The sequence below is a fragment of the Triticum dicoccoides genome, chromosome 5B (assembly GCF_002162155.2).
Source record: "Triticum dicoccoides isolate Atlit2015 ecotype Zavitan chromosome 5B, WEW_v2.0, whole genome shotgun sequence".
In the NCBI taxonomy this organism is placed as follows: Eukaryota; Viridiplantae; Streptophyta; class Magnoliopsida; order Poales; family Poaceae; genus Triticum; species Triticum dicoccoides.
In genome coordinates this window covers 3,251,345-3,259,153 of record NC_041389.1, presented here as the reverse complement: position 1 = coordinate 3,259,153, position 7,809 = coordinate 3,251,345, and the positions used below count along the sequence as shown (strand labels likewise).

The following is a 7,809-nucleotide window of genomic DNA, read 5'->3' as shown; positions in this document are numbered from 1 at the left end:
GTGAAGGAAGTACCACTTTGGCATGTCCAAATGGTATCCATTTTCTACAGTGCTTTCCTATGCCCAATAACCATCCTCCACCAAATGCCAGCTCAGTCCATTCATTATTTTGAGCCCAGCTTCAACATTTGTATTTATGTCCAGTGTGATACTTGGTACCATCTAGGCTCCTCCTTTGAGCTGAAAATTTGTGAAGACGATCTTCTTAGTAACTGATCATCCTCAGCCAAAACTCACGCCCATTAGCCATGTGCATTTCTCGTACTGCTAATCAAACACTTGGCTACGTATTCATCTTTGAGCATCGATTGGTCTCCTCGTGAGAATCTTATGTTGTGATTTTCTTCCTAGCACCTATCTGGGGAGTGCCCAACCCACTAGACATGCCTAGGCTGCCCAGAACACATGGCAACACCACGGTCACATGGTGACCACGCGGCGGGCATGCGAGTTTACGCGCTCTAGAGTTGGGGCCCTCGGCCACCATCCAAACCTCGACGTATCGCCACCAAACTATGTATTTATGATTAAATAGGTACTTATGTAACTAGAAATGATTTTTGGAAAAAATAAATATCAAACTATGAGGCAGCTGCAGTTCAAATTTGACCCACTTCCTACTAAATCGGCGGGAATTTGTGTTTTTCACAAAAGGTGGATCAAAACTTTTGACACCCAACCATTTTGTCAATTGTACATTAAATATGGCCTAGTATTTTAGAAAATTGATTTGGTCCAATTTTGCAACAAATATATGGTAGGTCCTTCACAAAAAAACACTCATTTCAGGCACTCGGAAAATGGAAAATGAATTTTCCGTGCAAAGAAAATGAAAACTCCCTTAGGAAACATTGTTTGGAATTCTTGAATGTGGTCATAAGATTAATCATTTGGCTTGAAAGCCATGAATCTTCACGCATGATAGCTCATTTTTAGAGCACTTTTTTAAAATAATTTCCGTATTACAAGTTTATTATTTTTCCTGGAAACTTGGTCACATATAATGACACAATGCGAAGGTTTTCCGATTTCTTTTTGATTTTTTTATGCCCGTTTCAAAATGCGGTCAAAACGGCGGGCTTGACCGTTCCTAGCTAGTGGTTGAATCTTGGAATTTTTTTGGTATTTCTTTGATTAAATAGATACTTTTGTACCTAGAAATGATTTTTGGAAAAAATAAAGAGCAAACTATGAGGCAGCCGCAGTTCAAATTTGACCCGCTTCCACTTGAAACGACGAAAATTTGTCTTTTTCACCAAAGGTGGATCAAAAGTTTTTACACACAACCATTTGGTCAATTGTGCATTAAATATGGCCTAGTATTTTATAAAAATGATTTGGTCCAATTTTGCAACAATTATTTGGTAGGTTCTTCACAAAAAAACCTCATTTGGGGCACTCAAAAAATGGAAAATGATTTTTTCGTCCAAAGAAAATGAAAATTTCCTTAGGAAACATTGTTTGCCATTCCAATATGCACCCTTGTGCACAATATGAGATCATCTGAACAAACTATGCCATGAATGTGGCTATAAGATTGATCATTTGGCTTGAAAGACATTGATCTCCACAAATGATAGCTCGTTTATGAGAACACTTTTTTAAAATAATTGCCATATTGCAAGTTTATAATTTTTGCTGGTAACTTGGCCACATATAATGAAACAATGTGAAGGTTTTCCAATTTTTTTGATTTTTTTGAATTTTTTATGCCCTTTTCAAAATGCGGTCAAAACAACGGAAATGACCGTTCCTAGCTAGTGGTTGAATCTTGGAATTTTTTTGGTATTTCTATGATTAAATAGATACTTATGTACCTAGAAATGATTTTTGGAAAAAATAGTGAGCAAACTACAAGGCAGCTCCAGTTGAAATTTTACTGTCTTCCTACTAAATTGGCGGAAATTTGTCTTTTTCGCGAGAGGTGGATCAAAACTTTTTACACCCAACCATTTGGTAAATTGTGCATTAAATATGTCCTAGTATTTTATAAAATTGATTAGGTCCTATTTTGCAACAAATATATGGTAGGTCCTTCACAAAAAAACCTCTTTTCGGGCACTCAAAAAATGGAAATTGAATTTTCTGTGCAAAGAAAATGAAAACTGCCTTAGGTAATATTGTTTGGAATTCCAAGATGCACCATCGAGCATAATATGAGATCATTTGAACAAACTATGCCATGAATGTGGCCATAAGATTGATCATCTCGCTTGAAAGCCGTGAATCTTCACGCATGATAGCTCATTTCTGAGAACACTTTTTTAAAACAATTACCGTATTACAAGTTTATAATTTTTTCTGGTAACTTGGCCACATATGATGAAACAATGTGAAGGTTTTCCAATTTTTTGTTTTTTTTGAATTTTTTATGCCCGTTTCAAAATGCGGTCAAAACGGCGGGAATGACCGTTCCTAGCTAGTGGTTGAATCTTGGAATTTTTTTGGTGTTTCTATGATTAAATAGATACTTATGTACCTAGAAATGATTTTTGGAAAAAATAATGAGCAAACTATGAGGCAGCTGCAGTTGAAATTTTACCTGCTTCATGCTGAATTGGCGGAAATTTGTCTTTTTCATGAGAGGTGGATCGAAAGTTTTTACACCCAACCATTTGGTCAATTGTGCATTATATATGGCCTAGTATTTTATAAAAATGATTTAAAGTCCAATATTGCAACAAATATATGGTAGGTCCTTCACAAAAAAACTCATTTCGAACATTTGAAAAATAGAAAACGGCTTTTCTGTGCAATGAAAATGAAAACTCCCTAGATGAACATGGTTTGTCATCAGAAGATACACACATGTACACAATATTATTTCATTTTATCAAACTATAAGTGGTTAATATGTTGAATGTTTGCCCTAAATAAGAGGATAAAAACGAGAAACATAGGCTGAATTCTGATTGGTGGAATCCATTATGACATGGATCGATGATGTGGCAAACATCCGTCCATCCGTCCATCCATACATCAATCCATCCGTCGATCCAACCCAGTGCAGCCTCTCTCTCTCTGACACACGCGCGTGAACCCTAGCCGATCCAGATCCCTCCCCGCCCCCACTCCTCTCCCCGATCCAGATCCCATCGCCGCCGCCCCGCCCTCTCTGGGATCCACCACTTCCGGTGACGGCGAGGCCAGATCACCGCCGCCAACTCCATCAGGCAGAGCTCACTGCCATCCTCACCCGCGCCCTTAATCACCACATCGCCACTCCGTCCCCACTCCTCTCGATCCCTTCCCCCTCCTCTCCGCAGTCTTCTCCTCGCGACGCCCCACCCTCCACGCGCTCGCCCGCCTCTGTGGCTCCGTCGATGCTGAGATCTCCCAGTGCGTCGAGGTACCCTACTCTCCGCCCCTACCCCCACTGCCCTGGTCTGAATCTGATCGGTTTGGTTGCAGAAAGCGGAGGCAGCGAAGCAGGAGAAGAACCAGACCACGGTCATCACGCTCAACATCGAGATCCGCCGCGCCAAGGCCAAGTTCCTCGAGGAGGACCTGCCCAAGCTGCAGTGCCTCGCGCTCAAGAAGGTTCCATCGTCTCTGCACATCTCACTGCCCCGCTAGATTTGTTGGGTCACTTCCTGGAGTTTAGGATCAGTGGGACTAGTATGTTTTCTGTAGAGTTTACTTTGGTCATTCGAGGGATGCTGAGTATTGGGGAATATTCATGTCTGAACCTGAACTGCACATGGAGGCTTGGTTGCATTCGAGGGATGCTGAGTATTGGGGATTCAAGTTTCAACTTATTCTGTCATCTTTATTTTGGTTCCCTATCAGTTGTCGGAATGACCTGCAAATTGGATCCATGCAGATGTTATGCAGTGTATCTGAAATTGTAGTGTATCTACACTCAGGTTGCTCAATTTGCATATATTCTTTTCGTTCCAGAGGTGAATGGTTATTTGACCATAGTTTTGAAAGCATATGCCACACATATAATGTGAGACAACAGTACATTGTCAGCACCAGTATTATTATGCGGAATTTTGTCTGCCACCCTGTTATGCCTGGAGGTTTCCCTTCATAATTCTAAGTTGGTGATTCTCCGCCCTGTTGTCTAGCTGTGTACACTAGGTGGTGGCCTTTGTGGTCAAGGTGGTCACATCATCAGTATTTATTTGCTCTGTTTGTAATGCTTGATGTTTAGCGTGTGAAAGTGGGTTTTGCATGATAAATCAGTCACATTTGGCTATTGCTACAGTAGAAATGTGACTTCCTTTGTTAATTAGCTTTGGAAATCAGTTGTGATCTAAGTATCATGTGTGTAATTGTGTATGCTTATATGATGTCTGGCACATTTCCTGTAGCAACAATATAAATTTGTGAGCATAGCTTCTGTTGTCAGTGCAGACAACTGTTCCTTGTTGTCAGTGCTTCCCCCCATCTACATATCCTCTGTTCTGAGGGAGTGCTGCTTAGTTTTAATACTTATGAGCATGTCTTATACATGTATTCTTGGACTGCACCATGGATGAGCATGTCTTGTTCAACTAAAAGAATTTATTAATTGAAAAGAACTAACTCCAACAAGTGATACATGCAGGTACTTGTGTGGTGAGAAGCAACCTCCGGCTGATCATCAGGGTCATGGCGCCCCCTCACCCTATGCATTTGATGGCTCATAGCGGGGACTTGGATTGCATCCAAAAGCTGCTTGCGTGGGGAGCTGATCGGCTCCAAAGGGACTCTGCTGGGGGGAGAACTAGATCCCTGCCATGGTCTTGCCTTACACATTGTTGGTCTGCTGAATTTTTGTGCTATGAGGTCGCTATCAATAGCTTCTCTTGCCTAATGCATGATCACGTTATCTTGGTCTTGTACATATGCTAGCAGGTATTGGGTCATCTATTCATTTGCATTTCATGCGGGTTCATATTCTGCATAGTGTGAGACTAGCATCTTTCATTTGGTTTGCTGGAACATTGCAGAAAAGAACTTCTTTACATAGAAAACATTGCAAAAATAAAATGTGCGGAAATCTTGAACGGATTTGGGTATGTTTTCAGCATCTCTATATTGCACTAGTAATTCACCAATGATTCTTAAGTTCTACCTGTGAGCACCAAATGTTTGGGAACTCTTTTTAATTTGGTTAATCAGCATTTGTATTGTACCACTTCCTGGTTGCCGTATCAAATATTATACCATTGCACCATTTAGTTACTTTCCAAAGTTGTGATAAATATTGTTCTTTTTTACTTTCAAGATAGCATCAAATTCATGTCTTCCATTTTTCTCATCTACGCTGCGTGTCTATATATAGCAGCACATTTTTAGTTGCTCTATAGGTTATTAGTAGAACTCAACTAACCAATTAACAAGTGAACTCACTATGCATTTGTTGAATCCATATTTGGAAAGTTCACTGACCCTGCTACTATAACAAACTGCTGGTGGTGGCTCTTTCCCAGGTAGTACATGCATCATCAGTCCTATATAGCTGCTGCTCATGTACTCATTTTGTTCTAGGAAAGTGGGAGGGCAGGGGCCCTTGATTTTCTTGCATAATTTGAGCAAATCTGATTTTTATTCTCTAAAGTTGGTTCTCATCTGTGGTCATACGAGCAACACATGCTTAAGACATCAGTGGCTAGACTGTAGATCTTTGAATCAGGAAAAAAATTATGGGGAAATGGTCTATTTATCCTTTATTGCTTTGTGTTTTCTCTTCTAGAATTAGTGTACTTTACTTATATATGTTTATATGTTGAACGACAGAAGCTCAAGGTGAAGAAGGCCATCGAGAAGGGCAACACCGACGGCGGCCAGATCCATGCCGAGAACGCCATCTGCAAGCACACCGAGCACATGAACTACCTCCGCCTCGCCTCCCGCCTCGCCCCATACGCCCATGAGTGATATATACTACTTGCCTGCTGCTATATCATATTGCTTACTTTTTTACATCAGATCAACTATGAAGAGAATTGGTGGTGGTTAGGGTGTTTTGGTGCTTATGTAATCTTCTTTCAGGCCTTTCGCGATAGATTTCTTTAGCTGACATGTTTAGCAAATGCTACAGTGCTTATGGTTTAGTTTTACACCTGCGTAAAAATGAATGGCTGCTACCGTTTCTAGTTTTAGGTTGGGATGAGATGCATGTTTGCATGCTTGTGCTTCTGTCACTACAATCTATACTACTGCTATTGTCATATCCTCGTTGTTTTGTTGCTACTAATATTTGTCCCATGTTTTGTTTCCTTGCATGCTTACTACTACAATTTATACTGCTACTATTGTGCAAGATGTTCACATGTTAATTTGACTAAAATCTCTTATGTCGTTCACTTAGCTTGACCCAGAACAGCAGCATCCTTGATGCGACTAACCTTCACCTAGTTCTTTCTCTCGCAGACTCGAAGGAGGCCGTATGCAAGGCACCAAGGTGCATGGTCCTCGCAAGCGAGGAACGGAGGATGTTCGACATCGGCTACGCAAACCACCATTGTGAGCTCCTCCCTTTGCTATGGTACAACCATGCTCTGTTTCATTGGTTAGTTAGGATTTTGATGCTTTTTGCGCCATGGTTGAGTCCTTGACGACTATTGTGTCGATGATCAAGTGTTGGTGCCTCATTTGGCTATTTTATTTGTTGCTGGTAATTAGTAGTATTAAAGTGTCGTTAGTTTATTAGGATGTGGCTGAAACCATTGGATGGGTGCTTCTTTGGCTATTTGATTTGTTGCTGGTAATTAGTAGTATTAGAGTGCCGCTGGTTTATTAGGATGTAGCTGAAACCATTGGATGACCTTCCTGGACATGTTATCTAGAATTAGTACTTATCCCATTTTTTGTTTCCTTGCTGGACATGCTATGGTTCAAGTGTCGATGATGTCTAGTAGTAGTTTGCTAGCTATATACCTGCTACTGATTGATGCTCTTTTGGTCTCCTGATTGATGCTCTTTTGGTCTCCTGGAATCATATTATACTATATCTAGTGTTCTTGTGGTTATGTGAAGATGCATCACAAACATCTAGGTCTTTGAAGTTGGCTGAATCTGTTGCTTTATCATATATTTGGTCCATAAATCTACATTTCTATGAGATATCTTTTAGTATATAATTTTTTGATTGTCCAAGAATAATAGCGACTCTAATGCTCGTAGCCCATGTCTTCACTCTTTTACAGGAGCTCCAGGTCTATGAAATTTGAAGTTTGAAGCCATATAGTATAGCCCTACTCGGCAAAGAGTTGTCGCTTATGTTTGAATGTAATAGACCGTAATATTGTAATATTGTAACAGTAGGAATATTGGGGTTGTAATAGACTATGTACAGATTGTAGTAGACTTAGTGTTATTTGATGAACTACATTTCTACTGTTGGGTCTGAAATATTGATTATGTATGTGATTTGAAAATGTGTGGAATGGAAACCTGACTTGTGGGACCCACTTATAAAAATAATCTGAGCAGTTTTGAAATTTCTGTCAAGTGGGCCCAATGTGTGTGATGATGACAAGTGGGACCCATCTGATTGGCACTAGTGCAGAACCGGCCTTTAGTGCCGGTTCGTAACGACCTTTAGTGCCGGTTCTCCAACAGGCACTAAAGAGTGGGGACTAAAGGTCCCCCCCCTTTAGTACCGGTTCGTAACGAACCGGCGCTAAAGTGCGAACACGTGGCACGAGTCAGGCCCGGGTGCGCGTAGGGCTTTAGTACCGGTTGGTAACACCAACCGGTACTAAATGTTTGGGTTTTTTTATTTTCCATTCCATTTTTTTGTTTGCTGGTATTTCACGATACTACAAATTGTACACGTTATGCATATATATAAATAGATTTTCTCGTACGTAT

At 40.5% G+C, this 7,809-nt stretch overlaps 1 long non-coding RNA gene across 3 annotated transcripts; it reads left to right on the top strand.

The window, feature by feature from the left end:
* The first annotated feature begins 3,025 nt into the window (after positions 1 to 3,025).
* Positions 3,026 to 7,399, top strand: LOC119304976. 3 transcript variants are annotated; one of them, XR_005148500.1, is made up of 5 exons: positions 3,026 to 3,339; positions 3,412 to 3,540; positions 4,556 to 4,845; positions 5,731 to 6,459; positions 7,143 to 7,399. It is a non-coding gene; the product is annotated as an uncharacterized LOC119304976 (long non-coding RNA). The 3 variants fall into 3 exon arrangements; XR_005148499.1 differs by having other exon boundaries at positions 3,026 to 3,349; XR_005148501.1 differs by having other exon boundaries at positions 3,026 to 3,349; positions 5,731 to 6,481.
* Positions 7,400 to 7,809: the final 410 nt, after the last annotated feature.